Below are 23,124 nucleotides of genomic sequence, written 5' to 3' on the forward strand. Positions count from 1 at the left end.
ACAAGACAACAGACAGGCAGCAATGCAGTGAGAAGATAAGGCTTCAGGTTTTATTAAACGCCCACTTACTGACGCAGGGGGCTCATCATTATCATTATTATGTTTTCATTTATTACTTGGGGTATTTTCCTCTTGTTACCTTGATCTCTCTGCATGGTGGATAGATGCAGTTACTGACACCCCTGAACACACTGGCTTTATGCACTCGTTCCATATTTAATACAAGGACTTATGCGGTTCAAACATATTCCTGAACAAGCTGGGTTGAGGATTGACTCTATCTCTTTCCCAGGATGGGATTTTCACACTATGGGGTTGATTTACTAAAGGCAAATAGACTGTGCACTTTGCAAAGAATACCCAATCACGTGCAAGGAAAATTTACAAAACAGCCTTTTTGCTTGCATATGATTGGATGATGGAATTCAGCAGAGCTTTTTTTTTCTATTTCCTTTAGTAAATCAACCCCTATGTAACACTTTGGTATTTTGCTAGCATATACAATTGTGGGTCCTTATCTTGTGGAGGGCATGATATTAAGTAACAGGCTTGCTTTTTGTTACAAAATGTCTGATCCCCAGCAGGGCTCCCTCTGATGTAATCTTTGTATTCATATTATGTATCTATGTTCTGTAAAAGATGTGCAATCATACTGAAATTAGATTTTTGAGCATATATGTCTTTTTATACCTATGGAAAGCCAATTTTAACACTCTTCTAAGTGCTCATATATTTTTTTAAATGCTCAGACATGAAATATGAACAAAGCATATCCCTCCATAATGTGTACTTGTCTCATTTAGGAGGCTTAAAGCGGGATTCCACCCAAATTTTGAACAATATCTGTATGTATTCTCTTCCTTGCCTAGATGCTGACATGCCATTTAAAAAAATTTAAATCGCCGTAATTACCTTTTATTTTTCTATTCTTCTTTGCACTTCCTGGTTCTCCTCCCATGGGAGTAGGCGTGTTTCTAGCCTCTCTCAGACTCCTGGGAGTTAGTCTCAGGCTTCCCAGGATGCCACTGAGCATGTGCGGGAACGAGCGGTGAATGCTGGGAGCACAGCATTCACCACATCCAGGAAATAAATGCTTGTGGGCTTCAAATGCCCACAATGAAGATGGAAACCGCCTGCAGTGAATAATATAAGTTATTCTTTCCGACGAAATCTGACACAGGCGGACATATTACACACAATATGTGAGTATGTAATGCTGAGAAGAAAAGTTTGTGAATGAACTCAAAAAACGATAGATAGGTGGACCCCCGCTTTAAGGGGGTTATTTACGAAAGGCAAATCCACTTTGCACTACAAGTGCAAAGTGCACTTGGAAGTGCAGTCGCTGTAAATTTAAGGGGTAGATCTGAAATGAGGGGAAGCTCTGCTGATTTTATCATCCAATCATGTGCAAGCTAAAATGCTGTTTTTTATTTTCCTTGCATGTCCCCCATGTTTGAGCCAACATCCGTCGGAAAAAATCCATGGATTTTGTTGTCGGAATGTCCGAACAAAGTCCGACCGTGTGTACGGGGCATTAGTGTCATTTCCTTCTGTCTGCTGCTTTGTTCCTCTGCTATCAGCATGAATCACTATTCACTATTGACAGGTTTTCCTGACACCAAGAGAAAAATGGTGACAGGGAAGGACCTCCAGCTGATTGACAGTCTCAGCTCTGTTCCTGTGAGCTGTGTGATGGGGGGGGGGGTGTCCCCTCCCTCCAATCAGCTCTCAGAGCTCTCCTCACTGAGCTCTGCAGAGTGTAATGTCATCTCTCTGCCCCCTTTTTTTTTAACTCTCAGGCAAGCTTATAAATTCAGCACTTTGAATAAAAAACTGGGTGGATGTAGAGAATAGAAGACTGCAGATAAACAGGTACAACTTATGAAGAATCATTTGTTTCATCTATGTGTAATTGTCCCTTCACTGGCTATATTAAAGTTTTTGTTTTTGGTTTTTTTGGGGGCGGGAAGGCAACCAGCAACTACATTAATACAAGAGGGATCGGAGGGCCCTACTCATGAAAGCTTATGATCTAAAATGAAGGGGCAAGCAATACAAAAAGTAACTATTAGGGATGAACTGTTGGAGTAAGTTAAAGTTCAGTTTATTAGTTAGAGGCAAGATGGCCTCTCTGAGGAGATGGGTTTTCAGGGATCACCTAAAGGCAGATAGAGTAAGAGATAGACAGATGAATTGGGGGTAAGGAGTCCCAGAGGATAGAAGAGGCTCTGGAGAAGTCCTGAGGGAGAACATGGGAGGAGGTGATGAGGGAGTTATAGAGCAGGAGGTCATGGAAGGAGCAAAGACGGTTTGGTTGGTATATTGAGACAAGGTTGGTGATGTAGCTTGGAGCAGAGTTATGGATGGCTTTGTAGGCTGTTTTTATCATCTGGAATTTTCTATGTTGGTGTCTCTGACTTGGCTGCTCAGCTGTCGGCTAATTGCCAGCTCCTATCTCTCCACAGTTACTCTGTTGATGATATCCTGCTCGTCAGTCCTGCCTACTTAAGCCGTCCAGTCCAGAGGAGCTCTGCCTTCACCTTGGTCACATCACAGAAACGATCTCTTGCGATCCTGTTCAAGACTTGCTTTGCTGACATCCCTTCCGGCTCCAGATCCTGCTTGCTGTTCCACTACATTGATCCCTGACTTCTGGCTTGGCTGACTTTCCGTTCCGGTTACTGAACTTTGGCTATGTTTTGACTACGTTTGTTTATTTAACCTGTATTATTAAACAAGTGTGATTTAACTGCACTTCTGTCTCGGTCTGATTTCATGGTTTCTGACAGTTGGGCGAGCAGAAGCCAATGGAGATACTGGCACAGAGGGGTGGAGGACACTGAGCAGTTGTTAAAGTGGATGAGTCTGGCCGCAGTATTCATTAACCGAAGTAGAGGAAGAAGGTTGGTGTTTCATAACTGATACCCAGAATCTACAGTAACAGGACATTCTATGTAAGAGATAAGGCAGGAGTTTACCGTAGTGGCTCTTTCTATATTCAACCAGAAGCTACTACAATGCAACTTTCAGTTCTGTTTTCCAAAAAATCCAGGAATACTTTTCAGTTTTGCATTGATCTAACCCTGAGAAAACGCAGAGAGCTACCTACCAACAACCAACGGATGTTCAGGACAGAAAGCACCCCTCAAACGCTCTACGCTTAAATAGTAAGAAAAAGTATTTATATCCCATATACAGCATGTATACACTGTGACTCACAAATTTAAACCCTTAGCAATAAATGTATGCTCAGCTAATTTTGCATAGAGTGAGGAAGGATCTCTCAGACTTAAGATTAGAGGGACAACGACGTACATGAATGGAGAGGCAAGGAAAGTCCTAGGCCTCTCCTCAGATCTGACAGGTCATATGACACAGATGAGCAAAGACCTGGGAGGACTTCCCTCACTCTGCTGGGCACACCAGCATCAGAGGTCTGGTGAGAGAATTTTTACACAGGGGTATTTGTTCTTAATACCCTCTGTGTTACCTACCACTGACCCTTGCACTCTGCTTTACTTACTGCTGACCTCTGGGTTACTTACTACTGACCCCAGAACTCTGCATTACATTCTACTGACCCCAGAACTCTGCATTACATTCTACTGACCCCAGAACTCTGCATTACATTTTACTGACCCCTGAACTCTGCATTACATTCTACTGACCCCTGAACTCTGCATTACATTCTACTGACCCCTGAACTCTGCATTACATTCTACTGACCCCTGAACTCTGCATTACATTCTACTGACCCCTGCCATCTGCATGACATACTACTGACTCCTGTCTTCTGGATTGCTTACTAATGACCTCTGAACACTGCGCTATTTTCTACTGACCCCTGCCTGCTACATTACACATTAATGATCCATGCACTTTGCATTGTATACTACTGACCAGTGGTGGCTGGTATATTTTTGAAGGGGGGCAGCAATTCATCCACCCCAGGCAGTCGGTCAGTGTCTCCTGCACCCCCTCCTGGTCGGTCCATTGGTTGGTCACCCACACTTACGCCAATAGGATGGCTTCTCCTCTCAGCCAATCGGGTCTCAGGCCCCGCTTCCTAAGCCGGGATTGGCTGGGAGGAGAATCAGGAAGATAAAAGCGAATAATAATTCGCTATTGTCACACAAGTGGGTGGGCTTGGGGCGCAGTGCTCTGCTCTAATGGCTAATGGCTAATGGCTCTAATCATGTGCTTATAAAAAAAAAAAAAAAAAAAAAAAACAAACATTGAAATCCATGCGTCCGGCGCCCTGCATGTAGATTAGGGGTCGGGCGCATGGATTAAGGGAGCAGAGCCCCTGCGCCACGTACAGACGGGCTGTCGCTGCTTCTGACCTCTGCATTCTGCATTAGCTACTACTGACCCTTTCACTCTGTGTTACTACTGACCTCCTAATTCTGGGTTACTTACTACTGACCTCTGAATTCTGCACAACCTAATTCTGATCCCTACACTCTGTATTACATACTACTGACCTTTGAACTATGTGATATATACTCCTAAACCCTGCACTCTGCGTTACATACTACTGACCCCTGCACTGCGCATTACATCATACTGACCTCATAACTCTGTGTTACTTACTACTGACCCCTGGACTCTGTAAACTTGCCTTACCTTTTCATGGGGCCTTACTAGGTTATCTCCTCAAAGTGTGCTGCACCCTGGTGATTTGTTATCCCCTCCAAGTTGTTCAGGTGGATCTCCGTCTCTCCAGAATTGCTGATAAAGGTTTCACAAGACAGGAAGTAAAGAAAATCTGACCCATCAGACATTTTTTACACTTAGTACATCTGGCAAATTTTTTTCTACTGACATAAATGGTTGTGGACCGTTTTGTAATTCATAAAAAACTACAAACTGAAAGCTAGAGTTCTTTTTGTTACAAGAGAAAGTGGATACGTGGGAAACTGATTTTCTTTTTTTTTTTTTTTTTTTTTTTTTGCTTAAAGAGGTGAAGCAATAGAACCTCTTATGGTTTTTGTTACTGTCTTTGGTCCTATCTGTAGAAAATTTTACTCACTAATTGGGGCTACAAGCACAGAAAAAATCCCGCAGAGGGTCTAACCCAGGGGTCTCCAAACTTTCCAAATAAAAGGCCAGTTAACTGCCCTTCAGACTTTAGGGGTGCCGGTTTGTGGAAAACAGAAGTAGAATATGTCCTGCCATCAGTGGGAGCAAACAGTGGTCCATCTTTTGTGTCAATGAGAGGAATAGTGCCCCATCATTGGTGTGTGTCAATGGAAGGAACTGTGCCCCATCCTTGGTGTAAGTGGGAGGAATAGCGCCCCATCGTTGATGTCAGTGGGAGGAATTGTGCCCCATCATTGGTTTGAATGGAAGGAATTGTGCCGCAATGTTAGTGTCAGTGGGTGGAATTGTCCCTCTTCATTGGCATCATTGGAAGTTATAGTACAACATTGTTGGTTTCAGTGGCAGGAATTATACTCTATTGTTGCTGTCAGTGGAATAGCGCCCCAAGGGCTGGATAAAGGCGAGCAAAGGGCCACGTCTGGCCCCCAGCGTGCAGTTTTGAGACCACTGCTCTAACTCTTCCCCACTTTAGTCAGAGTTAAATATTAAATAAGACAACAATGAGAAAAAAAAAAATATAAAATTTTGTGAAAATTTAATTTTTTTTTTCACGAAAAAATAAAATGATATTCAATATTTTTAAAACAGTTAATCGTATTTTTTTGACAGGCTGTATCCATTGGCCCCTCTTCTAGAGCAGATGTTAAAGTGGATGGAATTCTGTGAAACTATACGACAATTTCAATAGCGTCGACCTCTCTTCACTCCAATCTGTTTTCTCAAACTGTAACAGAAAATATATAAAGAGTATTTCTTTTGGATTCAGGCGCCGTGTTGAAATGTCCATCCCCAATTATGATGAGTTATGTAAGCCAACGGAGAATGTTTCGCAACATAAATCACTTTTACCTAAAAATTGCTGGTCTAATTGTAGCCCGGGTGAGGTCCAAGTCTATTCCCAGAGCTGCGAAAAACAAACAGCAAATCCCCCTTCTGCCACAGATTACCGGGGCAAAGATAGCGGTTATCAGGCAGAAGGAGACTCATTCAGTCTGCGAAGGCCAAGGAATGGGCTTGAGTTGGGAAGAGCTTTGGCTCCTTTAAGTCTTAGTGTAGACATATTGTATTGAGCGGATTCCAGTGCAAGAATTGGGATGGTTCTAGTGTGAGTAATATGAGTTTCCTTTTATACTAATAATTTCTCTAGTTTTGTCCAACTAGAATTCAAGCTACTGGGTTGCAGGGTAGATGAGTGGTATACCTCTCCATCTGTCTCTTCTCTATATTTCTTTCTTTACTTCTCTGGAAAGGATGCAGCACTGGAGCTGGTGGTGCAACCAAGTATCTTGTCAGATGGTGACAGTGCAGTCATCTGTACTTCCACCTCCTTACTGGCCTTATTTTCTGACTCCTCGAAACCAGACCCACCTACAAGTACATATACAGGGTAAGCACTGCCATGCTGTCCTTAAGCTTCTCTGCCTGGAAACTAGGTGCAACACTGGGCCAGAGCAGCTGGCAGCTTTCCAGACCCAGGCCAAGAGGTGGCTGACCCCATGCCATCTTTATCCAGGTACGGTTGTGCGTGACAATGGCAATAACCTGTTCACTGCCCTTCCCCAGGGAAAATTCAAACGCATTCCTTGCCTAGCCCATGTCCTCAATTCCATGTTCCTCACGAAATACCCAGGATTCCAGAATGTCCTTCATCAGGCTAGGAGGATTTGTAGAAACTTCAAGTGGTCATACCTAGCCAAAGCTCACTTGGCAGAAAAGCAACCCCAACATACGGCATCTGTCAACTGTCTCATCTACAATACTCTCAAGCACTGGAACTCAATGGTGGCCATTCTGCAAAGGCTGGAATCCCAGCAGGAATATTCCATCAATGAGTACCTCTGAGATTATAGTACAAGGACAGGCTGTGGGGAGCCATGTCACAGGCTCAACCTTGTGGACACATGCAGCATTTTGGCACCTTTTGACAAGGCAACCAAAATGGTGAGCATGGGTTAGTGACACAGCCCCTCTGTTGTTCCTCCTGGAGCAAACATTGCATTACCTGATAGACTACGCACTGGACGCACAACGAAGAGAACTTGCTGGTGACCCTCAATTGCTGTCAGGCAGAGGCAGCAGGAGGCCAAGGAGGAATACCAGGTGGATAAGGAGGATTGGGGTGGTGGATGGGATGAGTAGGAGGAAATGGGGGAGGCTTCAATGGGGATGTTTCACCCCTCCCAAACCCTGAGTGTTGTGTGTGGGTGGGGGGAAAATGTTGAAGGCAGTGTTGATCTCAGTTACATCTCAGCGAGAACTCAGGGTTCTTTGCTGCAGGCAATTTGTGGTAAATAGAGACTTTTACTCTTAAATGGTTTTGCAAGGAGGAAGGTCACCAAACAGAAGGACCATTAGTGGGTGGCCACCCTAGTAGATCACCAATACAAGGGTAAAACGGCAGATCTCCAGCCACCTTGCCAGAAGGAGCCCAAAATGTGGTACTTTGCAAAGGTGCTGCATAAGAACCTCTTTGCTGCATTTCCTGATGACGGTAGAACCCCTTCTGGTGACAACCTTTCCTCCAAATCTCCTGAACCACTGGTCAGTTTAGGCCTATTACACTAATGTTTGTTTTAAGATAAAACCTGCCTCTTGACTCCCTTTTAAATTGTGACCTAAACACACTGCTTAAAGTGATTGTAAAGGCAGAAGCTTTTTTTTATCTTACTGTAATGCATTTTATGCATTAAGATAAAAAGCTACTACTGTGGGGTCCTCATTTTGACTGACCACAAGAATCTCACATTCTTGTCTGAGAAACCTCGAGAAAGTGCGTCTGCAACATACTCCTCCGTGGCCTTATCCTCCAAGACCGACAAAGGGTAAACCCGGCCACGAGGGGGTATGGCACCAGGTTGAAGGTCAATTGCGCAATCATACGACCGGTGTGGAGGCAAACTACTGGATTGACCTTTGTCAAAGACATCGCTAAAATCGCAGTACTCCTCCGGCAGGGAGGAGAGTGAAGAGGTGCACAGGACCTTGGCTACCTTCTGGAAGCATGACTGTATTGTGGAGAGAACCTCAGCATGGAGCACTAGAACCTCAGCACTAGGTTTTATAAGAGAAGCGTTACTCCCCATTTTCTAAATGCAGCCAAAATATTGATACCTAAAATTTGGAATCAGTCTGAATGTCCCACTATAATGGATTGGAAAAGGGAGGTAGAAAAAATAATGAAAGCGGAGAGATGGATACATATGGTTAAAGATGGCTGTATTTCTTCTCAGAAATAGGGGTGGTGCCCCTTTTGGGGGCAATACTGTGTTATGGATCAGATAGTCTATGAGATGCATCTGTTTGGGGGGGAAATTGGGAGGTGTTGTTTTTTTTTTCTTTTTTTGTGTTGTTTTTTGTGTTGTTTCTTTTTCCCTCCTCTGGGAAGCACAGTGGAAAGATGATTGATGTCATTAAAGGAAGAGGATAAGTTACACGGACAGCACAGGATGGGCAACACGTAATGGAATCACATACAGAAGGGTAGATTGAAATGAAAGGTGGAGAGGTATAAAAATGAAATAGTAGAATGAGATTATATTGAATTAAAACACTAAACATAATAGGACACGAAAATAGTAATTCGAAATTGTTTTATTTATTAATAGATAGATAGATAGATGATAGATAGATAGATAGATAGATAGATAGATAGATAGATAGATAGATAGATAGATAGATAGATAGATAGATAGATAGATAGATAGATAGATAGATATTTTTTTTTTTTGTATTGTTGGTTGTTCGACACATGTAAAGCCCCCTTCTTAATTATACTTTGAATTAATATACTTTGAATAATGTTTTGCACAAATTGAGTTTTGGTTATGGGTAGGCAAGTGGGCGTTTTTTTTGTTTTTTCTTCTTCTTCTTCTCCCTTTTGAAGAGGACATGATCAAGGGTCCGGGGTGTTTTCTCAGGGTGGGGTAGTGTGGTTTAAGTTTAATGAAAAGATTTATATAGATACATTGTGCAATGTGTATTTCTATGTTGTATGTTGAAATTTGTCTTAAACAAAAAGAAAAAGTGATTATTAAAAAAAAACCCACACATGTGAGATATCGCCACGATCGTTAGAGAGAGAACAATCATTCTAGCACAGGACCTCCTCTGTAACTCTAAACAGGTAACAAAATTTTAACCTGTCGCCTATGGAGATTTTTAAGTACTGTAGCTTGTCGCCATTCCACGAGCGTGCGCAATTTTAAAGCATGACATGTTAGGTATCTATTTACTCGGCGTAACATCATCTTTCACAATATACAAAAAATTGGGCTGACTTAATTGTTTTTTGTTTGTTTTTTATTCATTAAAATGTATTTTTTTTTTTTAAAAATTGCACTTGAAAAACTGCTGCGCAGTGTGACATAAAATATTTCAACGATCGCCATTTTTTTCTGTTCTCTGCTACCAAAAAATATATAATGTTCGGGGGGGTTCTAAGTAATTTTTTGCAAAAAAAAATACAGATTTTTCCTTGTAAACAACAGATGTCAGAAAAAGGCCCGGTCAGAGTAGGTGTCCAGCTCCATACCGCCCAACATTTTGAGATGGGAATGAGGAACACCTACTAGCAAATGTATGAAGGCGTAGGACACCCCCCCCCCCTGCCACACCCCCTTAACTGCTTGCTGACTGCTGACAATTGACGGCCAGGCGGCGCAGCTCTCGTGGCGGGCGTCATATGACGGCCTCGCTTTCCCAGGCACCCGCGATTACCGGTAACACAGCAGGACCGTGGATCTGTGTGTGTAAACACACAGATCCACGGTCCTGTCAGAGGAGAGGAGACCGATGGTATGTTCCCAGTACAGAGGAACACCGATTGGTCTCCTCCCCTAGTGAGTCCCCACCCCCTACAGTTAGAATCACTCCCTAGCAAACACAGCTAACCCCTCGATCACCACCCAGTGTTAACCCCTTCCCTGCCTGTCACATTTATACAGTAATCAATGCATTTTTATAGCACGGATCGCTGTATAAATGTGAATGGTCCCAAATATGTGTCAAAAGTGTCCGATGTGTCCGCCGCAATATCGCAGTCACGATAAAAATCGCAGATCGCCGCCATTACTAGCAAAAAAATTTTTTTTAATTAAAATGTTATAAATCTATCCCCTATTTTGTAGACGCTATAACTTTTGCGCAAACCAATCTATATACGCTTATTGCGATTTTTTTTTTACCAAAAATATGTACAAGAATACATATCGGCCTAAACTGAGAAAAAATTTGTTTTAAAGAAAAAAAAATTGGATATTTATTATCGCAAAAGGTAAAAATGATTGTGTTTTTTTTTTAAACTTGTCACTCTTCTTTTGTTTATAGCGCAAAAAATAAAAACCGCAGAGGTGATCAAATACCACCAAAAGAAAGCTCTATTTGTGGGGAAAAAATAATAACAATTTCATTCGGGTACAGTGTTGTATGACCGCGCAATTGTCATTCAAAATGTGACAGCGCTGAAAGCTGAAAAATGGCTTGGGCAGGAAGGGGGCGAAAATGTCTTGTATTGAAGTGGTTAAAGGAGAATTCACCGGAAAAAAAAAGGTCAATTAAATCCACAAGGGCTTTTTTTTTTTTACCACTACTATTCCTTTATATTGGCTTTTGGAATTCACAAATGCAGCAATTTAGAAATGTAATGAAAGGTTTAGCGCTGGGAAACACTTTTTGAAAGATAAAAAGTGCGATTCATACAAAACTATACAGATCAGAGCAAAATGAGGGACAAATGAGGAGGAAGGAGGGACAGGGGGACATTGCTCCAAATCGGGGACAGTCCCTCGAAATCAGGGACAGTTGGGAGCTATGCCCTTTTAGACAAGAGTTTACCTATTAGTCCAAAAAATGTCCATAATTTAACAACAGGAGTATTTCCTTTCCCTGGTTGTAGGCACCGGCAAATCATCCTATGGGGATCAATGAATTGGGAAAATGCTTACCCATTGAGTCCCATGCACAGTTTAGGTTGGCAGACTAGTTACCCAGAATTCTCTAGGGGTCTCAGTGCGTTCTTTCCTGACCGGTGCTACAATTATATGGCAATGTACTAAGCAGTGAAGCTGCAGATGTTTGACTCTGGGTCCATGACCTGTGACTAACTTCCATACGGTTCCTCCTCAGCATCAGGCTCCTTCGCCACAATGATGCAGCCTTTTCTCTACAAGTAAACAACCCGGCTCAGCTACAAGACACCGAGACACATTTGCAGGCAGATCGCTGAGATTACAGACACTAAATGATTCTTTTTTTCTTTTCTTTTTTTTTTAAAGACAGCTGAGCGGAAAAATATAAAACCGGCTCAAAATATTTACAGACCCATTTCCGTAACTACATTAGACCGCCAGATTTCACTCTATGGGTAATTTCAGGATAATATACACTATGTTGTCAAAAGTATTGGGACACCTGCCTTTACATGCACATGAACTTTAATGGCATCCCAGTCTTAGTCCGTAGGGTTCAATATTGAGTTGGCCCACCCTTTGCAGCTATAACAGCTTCAACTCTTCTGGGAAGGCCGTCCACAAGGTTTAGGAGTGTGTCTATGGGAATGTTTGACCATTCTTCCTGAAGCTCATTTGTGAGGTCAGGCACTGATGTAGGATGAGAAGGCCTGGCTTGCAGTCTCCGCTCTAATTCATCCCAAAAGGCATTGTATCGGGTTGAGGTCAGGACTCTGTGCAGGCCAGTCAAGTTCCTCCACCACAAACTTGCTCATCCATGTCTTTATGGACCTTGCTTTGTGCACTGGTCCAAATCATTTGGTGGAGGGGGGATTATGGTGTGGGGTTGTTTTTCAGGGGTTGGGATTGGCCCCTTAGTTCCAGGGAAGGGAACCCTTAAGGCATCAGCATACCAAGACATTTTGGACAATTTCATGCTCCAAACTTTGTGGGAACAGTTTGGGGATGGCCCCTTCCTGTTCCAACATGACTGCGCACCAGTACACAAAGCAAGGTCCATAAAGACATGGATGAGGGAGTTTGGTGTATGTATACAGGGGATTACTGCAATAGTGTTATATATACAGCATATATACAGCAGTGATGGCTGCTCATCAAAAGATACTGGAAGATACTGGAAGATAGAAGCCTGTTTGGGCTTAGAGAGTTTGCCGTGAAGTCTACTGAGTAAAAGGAATTTTGGCTGCTGTTTTTTGGTGTTCTGTACCCCCAAACCTATTATCTCAAAATACACTATATTACCAAAAGTATTGGGACGCCTGCCTTTCCACGGACATGAACTTTAATGGCATCCCAGTCTAAGTCCGTAGGGTTCAATATTGTAAACAAGCCATTACCAGCTTCTGAAAGCATTTGATCGAATCAATCTCTCCATAAAGGGGACGTATCACAGCAATAAAATGATAAAAAAAAATAAAAATAAAGATACAGTGTTATAAAATAAATAATATGTAAAGCACCCTTGTTCCCCCCCATGCTCACACGCAAATGCGAACATGCACATTGGTCCCGCACGCATATTTAAAGTGGAGTTCCACCCCCTTTTACAACTCTTCAGCATCCCTCACTAAACTGTGCACTGTAAACGAATTGGATATTTGTAAATTTTTTTTTTCTCAGCACTTACTGTATATCTGCTGTATTCATTTTTCACTTCCTCCTCCCTGGCCGCGGCCCATCGCATCATTTCCCGTTTGCAATGCCTTCTGGGAAGGGGCGGCAACTTCCTCTGACACTGCCGTTGCTATGGAAACCTGACCTGAAACCTATTACACCGCTTGTGCTGCACTGAGCATGTGCGAGATCTGCGAGGATGAGATCCAGGAAGAAATACAGTCTGGCTTCAGATGCCCACACTTAAGATGGCCACGGCCTGCTGTAAGTTTAAAAAATAACAAATTACCGCTATAAACTAACAAAACAGACCTTAGTTTACAGACTAACTTTACTAGAATACATTAAGCTTGTGTATTATAGGGATATTTTTATTGAAAAAGTATAATTTCGGCCGGAACACCACTTTTGATGGAAACTCTTGCAATTGGCTCACTGCTGTCCCCAGGAGTCTGTGCAGTGCATGGGGTAAAATTCCAAGTAAACCTTTAAAACTGAAGTCCAGGCAAACAGCTGCATGTGCATATATAGGAGCTGTTCTATCCGCCTAAGTATTTGTATTTATATCCATCCAGTCCCAAGATTAACACAGCTCTGCCACACAGTAAAGCAGGGAGGAAGACTTTTTTTTTTTTTGCTGCAGTTTAGGTATACTTGGGCCGGCCATATACGATTCACACCATTACTGAGCAGGCTGAATGTTCCAAGCTGATCGATCTATCAACTTGGGTACAACCAAACCGCCGGACTTGCTTGCGCTGTCTGTGTTGATGGGGGAATCACGCAAATGTCTTTCCTGGTTGCGGGAAAGAAATTCGCACTGTCTGTGGCCTGCCTCAGAGATCTTGTTTCCTCCCCCAACCTCCGACTGGACAATAAAAGCAGAACCAGCACACCGATGACGAGCTCACCGCTCTATCCTTCTGCTCTCTCCTCCAATCAGCATGTTCCTTGTTAGCACATGAGTGCTGCAGCAACACTAATTGGCTCCCTGTGTTTCTTCTCCCTCTCCTGGTCTGAGCTCTGCTGTACAGGGGGGGGGGGGGCCTCAAGAAGCCAATTCCAGGTCAAATTTGAGTACTTGCACTGCTTGCATACAAATAAAAAGCATTATTGTTATTGAATAGAGAGCCGCATTCATTTGTGTATTTAATATCTACTTATCTCTAATTCCCAAGTCCAGGTTGGGCGGATCCCCCCCCCCCCAATCTATTACCTGCATCATGTAACCCAGTGAAGGACTGAAGGGTGGCGCTTACTCCACCTGGTGGTCACACATGGTACAGCCATCCTTTTCGAATTTGGCAACCTTTCACCCTTATTCAATCCACTGCAGGATCTGTAATCTCCTGTAAACATCCCAGAACATTTCACACCTATTTTGGTAGCCTGGCATCCGTTTGATCCAATAGTTGGATTATCCTTCACCGCGTGTCAATTTAGCTCAGCGTACAATTAATTCACATTCTAAAAAATGTCACTGAGGTTTCGAATTCCAGCGCAGACAATAGTTTCCATTACAGCTCTGACCACCGAATGCGGTGATTGGGTGCCAGTCACCCGCGGGTTACAGAACAATGCCCGGGATTGTACATCACACACCTACTGGGATCAGTGCCTGTCTGGTCAGGAGCGCTGGAAAAACCTGCGCAATTCAGAGGCCGCTTCCTTCTTCAGTCTGTGCCGCGATCTCATCTGTTTGTTATCTGAAGGGCCTGGCACGCTCGGCGCAGCTGGAGGGGAGCGTAAAGGGGAACCTGGAAAACCAGCTACTGTTAGAATCTGAATACTCTAGTCTTAAAGGTGAATTTCAGGCAAACAGCTGTATTCGCTGCTGCGGGATTTGTTCTAAGTTTTTTTTTTTATAATGTGCTACCCTGTTTCCCCGAAAATAAGACCTAGCATGATTGTCGGTGATGGCTGCAATATAAGTACTACCCCCCATATAAGCCCTACCCTGAAAATAAGACCTACAAGGACTTTAACTAGGGCTTATTTGGGGGGTAGGGCTTATATTGCAGCCATCACCGACAATCACGCTAGGTCTTATTTTCGGGGAAACAGGGTAGTATGCAATGCATACTAGCACATTATGCCATTGTCTTGCAGGTTTTGTTTCTTTCTTTTTTGTTTGTTTGTTTTTTTTCTGTTCAGCGCTTTACTACCGCTTTAAAACTAGTAATGACAAAGTTATTGCTGAATCAATAGGCCCATAGCAGAAATGCGTAGCTCCCAACTGTCCTTGATTTGGAGCAATGTCCCTCTTTCCTCCTCATTTGTCCCTCATTTTGGTCTGATCTATATAGTTGTATATAAAATGCACTTTTAATGTTTCAAAAAGTGTTTCCCAGTGCTAAACCTTTCATCCGAATTCTAAATTCCAAATTCTAAATTGCCGCATTTGTAAATTTTATAAGCCAATATAAAGGAATAGTAGTGGTAAAAAAAAAAAAACCCTTGTGGATTTAATTAACCTTTTTTTTTTTTTTTGGGTTGATTCTCCTTTAAGGGGGTGTGCCAGGAGGCGTGTCCTCTGCCTACATATGTTTGCTGGTAGGTGTCCCTCATTCGCATCTCAAAATGTTGGGAGGTATGGAAATGTAAAACTTGCTCTAGTCTAGTCTGTAGGGATGAGAACTAAACTGGTTAAAGTGGAGTTCCATCCGCTTTTGAAAGGTGGTCTGAAACTAAAGACACCCACCCCCAAGTTTTTGGAAATTTTTTTTTTTCTTTAGTACCCTTTTTGAAGTAGCCTTACCAGCCGGGCCGCAGCACAAGACATCATGTCCTCTTGTGCGGCGAGCCCCCCCCCCCCACTGTCTTCTGGGACCTGTGTGTGTCCCAGAAGACAAGCCGGCCATTCACAAAGCGGCGTGTGACTCAGGCATGCTCAGTGGGAAACTGGCAGTGAAGCCACAAGGCTCCACTGCTGGTTTCCCTTAGTTACAATGGCGGTGCCTGCACCCGCTTCGATGGATGGATCGGCCTCGGGGGGGGGGGTGGGTGGCAGGCCGACATAGCGTGCTCCCTGGACGGGTAAGTGTCCTTATTAAAAGTAAGCTGCTACAGTGTGTGTAGCTGCTGACTTTAACCGCTTGCCGACCAGCCGCCATCATTATACCGTGGCAGGTCGGCACGATCCCGCGAGCCGTTGTAGCTATACGCCGGCTCCTTTAAGCAGGATAGCAGGCGTGCACTCACGTGCCCGCTGCACTGCCGGGGTGCCGATGCTCGTGGCCGACGGTCGCGATATAACGTCGCACGACCGCCCAATTGTCAGTTAAAGCGACGCAGTACCGAATCGCAAAAAAATGGCCTGGTCATTCAGCAGCCAAATCTTCCGGGGCTGGAAGTGGTTAAAAAAAAAATGTTTGTGGCTGGAACCCCGCTTTAATATTCACCTCCTGAACATCTTAAAAATGTTGCCAATAAACATAAAGCGCCTAGTTGGCTTTCTGAGCCCTTCATTGCTTATCTTTTTTTCTCCAAAGCTACAGGTCCTCTTCATCTTTTCTGCTTTATAATGAGATGAAACCCTTCTGTGTATAAGAATGGCGAGGAATGAGGAAATGTCGCCCTGTGTAGCCTCTTCAGGCGAGCCCCGCCCACCATCGCCGTGAAATGTCATCCAACGCAAACAGTAGTCCGTTATATAAGTGGCTCTAAAGTGTACTCCAGACACACAATGGCGGCTAGATCCCAGGCCACTTGTGCCAGCGGTTGTCGCCATTCGCCAGGTTCTTAAAAGTGGCCACTCACATGTGCCCGGGCACGTTCGATGGGATAATTGTCACTTTGGCAACTAATACACAAGAAGTGACGCACTTGTGTTATAAAAATGCATCAGACACATTTAACCCCTTCCTGACTGCTAATGCCAGTCCTGTGCAATGAATGTGATAGACTGGGCTGCACCTCTCATTGCATTAACCACTTAAGAACCCGAAGGATTTGCCCCCTTGCTGACCAGGTCATTTTTTTTTTTGCGAAACGGAGCTGCGTCGCTTTAACCATAGCTCCCAACTGTCCCTGATTTAGAGCAATGTCCCTCTGTCCCTCTTTCCTCCTCATTTGTCCCTCATTTTGGTCTGATTTGTAAATTTTAAAAGCCAATATAAAGGAATAAAAGTGGTAAAAAAAAGCCCTTGTGGGTTTAACTAATCTTTTTTTTTAGGTTAATTCTCCTTTAAGGGGGTGTGACAGGGGGGCGTGTCCTATGTCTACATGCTACATGTCCCTGATTTCGAGAGACTGTCCCTGATTTGGAGCAATGTCCCTCTGTCCCTCTTTCCTCCTCATTTGTCCCTCATTTTGGTCTGATCTATATAGTTGTATATAAAATGCACTTTTTATCTATCAAAATGTGTTTCCCAGTGCTAAACCTTTCATCCAAATTCTAAATTGCTGCATCTGTACATTTTAAAAGCCAATGTAAAGGAATAGTAGTGGTTAAAAAAAAAGTCCTTGTGGATTTAATTAACCTTTTTTTTTTGGTTAATTCTCCTTTAAGGGGGTGTGGCAGGGGGGCGTGTCCTATGCCTACATACATTTGTTAGTAGGTGTCCCTCATTCCCATCTCAAAATGTTGAGCTGTGACAGCTTGCGGCTTCACAGCCGGGTGTGAACTGCGCGTGCGCAAGTCGCGCTGCACGTCCTGAATGGCCGGGCAATCTTCTGGGGCCTGTGACGTGTCCCAAAAGATTGCAGAGAGAGGGGAGAGGAGAACTTGTGCTCGTGGCGCCTAGGTGGCCCAAACGGAAGTGGGAGCGGGTACCTGTCAAAACTAGGTACCCCCCCCCCCCCCCTCCCCAAAAAACATGACATGCCAAATGTGGCATGCCAGGAGGTCAGGAGTACTTAAAGCAGAACTTCCACTTTTGGGTGGAACTCCGCTTTTACACGTCTGCATGACTTGTCATGACTGCATCCCAATATGGCACAGTATACAGTAGCATTTGGGATGTATCATTTTTCAGGAAAGCGCCACCTTTTATTTTTGTTTTAAAATGTCATCCTTAAAGGGTTCACCTTTACAGAAAATCTGTAAGGTGAACTTACACTGGACCCCCTCCCCATACCCTGCCCCCCCCCCCCCCCTTCACACTGTAGGAGACATCGGGTCGTCGCTTAACCGGTCCGGGGATTTGATATTTCCGTGGCTTAATCTCCTAAACGTACAGTGCCTTGCAAAAGTATTCACCCCCCTTGGCTTTTTACCTATTTTGTTACATTACAGCCTTTAGTTCAATGTTTTTTTTAATCTGAATTATATGTGATGGATCAGAACACAATAGTCTAAGTTGGTGAAGTCAAATTAGAAAAATCTATACATAAAACTATTTTTCAGAAATTAAAAACTGATAATTGGCATGTGCGTATGTATTCACCCCCTTTGTTATGAAGCCCATAAAAAGCTCTGGTGCAACCAATTACCTTCAGAAGTCACATAATTAGTGAAATGATGTCCACCTGTGTGCAATCTAAGTGTCACATGATCTGTCATTACATAGACACACCTTTTTGAAAGGCCCCAGAGGCTGCAACACCTAAGCAAGAGGCACCACTAACCAAACACTGCCATGAAGACCAAGGAACTCTCCAAACAAGTAAGGGACAATGTTGTTGAGAAGTACAAGTCAGGGTTAGGTTATAAAAAAAATATCCAAATCTTTGATGATCCCTAGGAGCACCATCAAATCTATCATAACCAAATGGAAAGAACATGGCATAACAGCAGAGACTGGAGTATCTGTACGTAGGAGGACAATAAGCCGTACACTCCATAGAGTTGGGCTTTATGGCAGAGTGGCCAGAAGAAAGCCATTACTTTTAGCAAAGAACAAAATGGTGCTCTGGTCTGATGAGACTAAAATTGAACTTTTTTTAACTCCTTTTGGCCACGGCAATGCACAGAAGCCCCTCCCCCCCGGTCGGCCAGCCGGGTCGGGTAGGGTTGCCACATCATCCCTTTAAACCAGGACACACGTTAATTACACAGGTTCTGTGGCTGATTAAGGTGGTAATTAAACTCACTTGGTGCCTTATCTGCATTACATCAGCCTCAGAACCTGTGTAATTAATATGTGTCCTGGTTTAAAGAGATGATGTGGCAACCCTAGTCACGGGCGGTCAGTGAGTCAGGGGACTTACCCCATCTTAAAGGGCAGCTCTCTGGGCGGCGGGCGGCAGCGGCTTCTCTCCGGGCTGCGGGCGGCTGCTATCTTGGTTCCCTGGTGTCTCCTCCCTCCTCCTCGGCAGTTAATCGGATCTCCTTTTGGCCAATCGGGTGATGCATAGCTTCCAACTGTCCCCGATTTGGAGGGACTGTCTCTGATTTGGAGCAATGTCCCTCTGTCCCTCTTCCCTCCTCATTTGTCCCTCATTTTGGTCTGATCTATATAGTTGTATATAAAATGCACTTTTTATCTTTCAAAAAGTGTTTCCCAGTGCTAAACCTTTCATCCAAATTCTAAATTGCTGCATTTGTAAATTTTAAAAGCCAATATAAACGAATAGGAGTGGTAAAAAAAAGCCCTTGTGGGTTTAACTAATTTTTTTTTTTTTAGGTTAATTCTCCTTTAAGGGGGTGTGACAGTGGGGCGTGTCCAATGTCTACATGCTTTTGCTGAGTAGGTGTCCCTCATTCCCATCCCAGAAAGTTGGGAGGTATGGGTGACGGGTCTCATCACTCACTTCCTGATTGGCCGGGAGGAGAATCATTGTTACAATAGCGAATATTCATTCGTTTTTGTCACACAACTGGGTGGGATCAGGGAGTAGTGCGCTGCGCCCCGAGCCCACCCTATCTTGAAGCCTATTAGAGCCTCCAGCTCTAATCAAATGCTTAAAAAAAAAAAAAAACCCACCCCCCCCTCCCATTGGAATTCATGCGTCTGGCACCCTGTATGTAGGTCAGGGGGCCAGACACATGGATTAGGGGGGAGCTGCGCCCGTGCCCCCCCCCTAATGGACGGGCCGTCACTGCCTTTAAAGATCATCTAAAGACAGAAGGCAGGAAAATGATATTTAGGTTTTGTAGAACAATGTGAGTGATGAGCTTCCTCCTGGAAATTTGGCGTGGATTCTTCTTCCAGTGTGTGCTTGTCTGAGCGTGGGAGTCTGTTAGTGGTTATTCCAGAGAATTTAATAAGAAGCAAAAATTAGAATTTAGCTCTTGGTATCTGCGGGAGCTGAGATTTCCCGGATGGGGGAGGGGGGGAATGGGGGGGGGGGGGGGCTGAGCCTAGAATCTCAACATTTGTATTTAAAGCCAAACTCCAGGCAAACAGCTAAATACACCGGAGAAAATACACCTATGGGACCGGATTTACCTGTCAATGGATTTGCATTTATATCCATCCAGTCCTGAGATTTACAGAGCTCTGTCATACAGCACATCCCTGTCTGGCAGAAGAAGAAACCTGATCTTCTATTCTCATCTCATCTCTCTGTAACTCTGCTCTCTCCTCCTATCAGAATGCATACCTCCCAACCTTTTGAGATGGGAATGAGGGACACCTATCAGGAAAAAGTATGCAGGCATAGGACACACCCCCTGCCACACCCTCTTAACCACTTGCCGACCGCCGCACGACTATATACGTCGGCAGAATGGCACGGGCAGGCAAAAGGACTTACAGGTACGTCCTTGCCTGCCCGCGGGTGGGGGGTCCGATCGGACCCCCCCCCCCGGTGCCTGCGGCGGTCGGCAAATCTCCCATGGCGATCGGTGGTGAGGGGGAGGCCATCCATTCGTGGCCCCCCCCTCGCGATCGCTCCCAGCCAATGGGATCATTTCCCTGCCTCTGTATTGTACACAGAGGCAGAGGAAATGATGTCATCTCTCCTCGGCTCGGTATTTTCCGTTCCGGGCCGAGGAGAGAAGACTGCAATATGAGTGCACCAACACACACACACAGTAGAACATGCCAGGCACACAAAACACCCCGATCCCCCCCCCCCCGATCGCCCCCCGATCCCCCCCCAATCACCCCCCCCCCTGTCACAAACTGACACCAAGCTGTTTTTTTTTTTTTTTTTTTTTTCTGATTACTGTATTGGTGTCAGTTTGTGACAGTTACAGTGTTAGGGCAGTGAGTGTTAGGCCCCCTTTAGGTCTAGGATACCCCCCTAACCCCCCCTAATAAAGTTTTAACCCCTTGATCACCCCCTGTCACCAGTGTCGCTAAGCGATCATTTTTCTGATCGCTGTATTAGTGTCGCTGGTGACGCTAGTTAGTGAGGTAAATATTTAGGTTCGCCGTCAGCGTTTTATAGCGACAGGGACCCTCATATACTACCGAATAAATGTTTTAACCCCTTGATTGCCCCCTAGTTAACCCTTTCACCACTGATCACTGTATAACCGTTACGGGTGACGCTGGTTAGTTTGTTTATTTTTTATAGTGTCAGGGCACCCGCCGTTTATTACCGAATAAAAATTTAGCCCCCTGATCGCCCGGCGGTGATATGCGTCGCCCCAGGCAGCGTCAGATTAGCGCCAGTACCGCTAACACCCACGCACGCACCGTACACCTCCCTTAGTGGTATAGTATCTGAACGGATCAATATCTGATCCGATCAGATCTATACTAGCGTCCCCAGCAGTTTAGGGTTCCAAAAAACGCAGTGTTAGCGGGATCAGCCCAGATACCTGCTAGCACCTGCATTTTGCCCCTCCGCCCGGCTCGGCCCACCCAAGTGCAGTATCGATCTATCACTGTCACTTACAAAACACTAAACGCATAACTGCAGCGTTCGCAGAGTCAGGCCTGATCCCTGCGATTGCTAACAGTTTTTTTGGTAGCGTTTTGGTGAAATGGCAAGCACCAGCCCCAGGCAGCGTCAGGTTAGTGCCAGTAGCGCTAACACCCACGCACCGTACACCTCCCTTAGTGGTATAGTATCTGAACGCATCAATATCTGATCCGATCAGATCTATACTAGCGTCCCCAGCAGTTTAGGATTCCCAAAAACGCAGTGTTAGCGGGATCAGCCCAGATACCTGCTAGCACCTGCGTTTTGCCCCTCCGCCCAGCCCAGCCCAGCCCACCCAAGTGCAGTATCGATCGATCACTGTCACTTACAAAACACTAAACGCATAACTGCAGCGTTCGCAGAGTCAGGCCTGATCCCTGCGATCGTTAACAGTTTTTTTGGTAGCGTTTTGGTGAACTGGCAAGCGCCAGCGGCCTAGTACACCCCAGTCGTAGTCAAACCAGCACTGCAGTAACACTTGGTGACGTGGCGAGTCCCATAAGTGCAGTTCAAGCTGGTGAGGTGGCAAGCACAAATAGTGTCCCGCTGCCACCAAGAAGACAAACACAGGCCCGTCGTGCCCATAATGCCCTTCCTGCTGCATTCGCCAATCCTAATTGGGAACCCACCACTTCTGCAGCGCCCGTACTTCCCCCATTCACATCCCCAACCAAATGCAGTCGGCTGCATGAGAGGCATTTTTATGTCCTCCCGAGTACCCCTACCCAACGAACCCCCCCAAAAAAGATGTTGTGTCTGCAGCAAACGCGGATATAGGCGTGACACCCGCTATTATTGTCCCTCCTGTCCTGACAATCCTGGTCTTTGCATTGGTGAATGTTTTGAACGCTACCATTCACTAGTTGAGTATTAGCGTAGGGTACAGCATTGCACAGACTAGGCACACTTTCACAGGGTCTCCCAAGATGCCATCGCATTTTGAGAGACCCGAACCTGGAACCGGTTACAGTTATAAAAGTTAGTTACAAAAAAAGTGTAAAAAAAAAAAAAAACACAAACAAAAATATAAAATAAAAAATAATAGTTGTCGTTTTATTGTTCTCTCTCTATTCTCTCTCTCTCTATTCTTCTGCTCTTTTTTACTGTATTCTATTCTGCAATGTTTTATTGTTATTATGTTTTATCATGTTTGCTTTTCAGGTATGCAATTTTTTATACTTTACCGTTTACTGTGCTTTATTGTTAACCATTTTTTTGTCTTCAGGTACAGCATTCACGACTTTGAGTGGTTATACCAGAATGATGCTTGCAGGTTTAGGTATCATCTTGGTATCATTCTTTTCAGCCAGCGGTCGGCTTTCATGTAAAAGCAATCCTAGCGGCTAATTAGCCTCTAGACTGCTTTTACAAGCAGTGGGAGAGAATGCCCCCCCCCCCCACCGTCTTCCGTGTTTTTCTCTGGCTCTCCTGTCTCAACAGGGAACCTGAGAATGCAGCCGGTGATTCAGCCAGCTGACCATAGAGCTGATCAGAGACCAGAGTGGCTCCAAACATCTCTATGGCCTAAGAAACCGGAAGCTACGAGCATTTTATGACTTAGATTTCGCCGGATGTAAATAGCGCCATTGGGAAATTGGGGAAGCATTTTATCACACCGATCTTGGTGTGGTCAGATGCTTTGAGGGCAGAGGAGAAATCTAGGGTCTAATAGACCCCAATT

General features: G+C 44.5%; 1 protein-coding gene across 1 annotated transcript in view; it reads left to right on the top strand.

Moving 5' to 3' along the window:
• The first annotated feature begins 2,936 nt into the window (after positions 1 to 2,936).
• Positions 2,937 to 23,124, top strand: part of SLC7A10 (solute carrier family 7 member 10) — a 143,597-nt gene continuing 123,409 nt past the window's right edge. The window contains exon 1 of the mRNA XM_073605781.1: positions 2,937 to 3,170. The gene's annotated coding sequence lies outside the window, so the exon portion shown is untranslated. The remainder of the gene's footprint in view (positions 3,171 to 23,124) is intronic.

The sequence above is a fragment of the Aquarana catesbeiana genome, linkage group LG11 (genome assembly GCF_042186555.1).
Source record: "Aquarana catesbeiana isolate 2022-GZ linkage group LG11, ASM4218655v1, whole genome shotgun sequence".
NCBI classification, from domain to species: domain Eukaryota; kingdom Metazoa; phylum Chordata; class Amphibia; order Anura; family Ranidae; genus Aquarana; species Aquarana catesbeiana.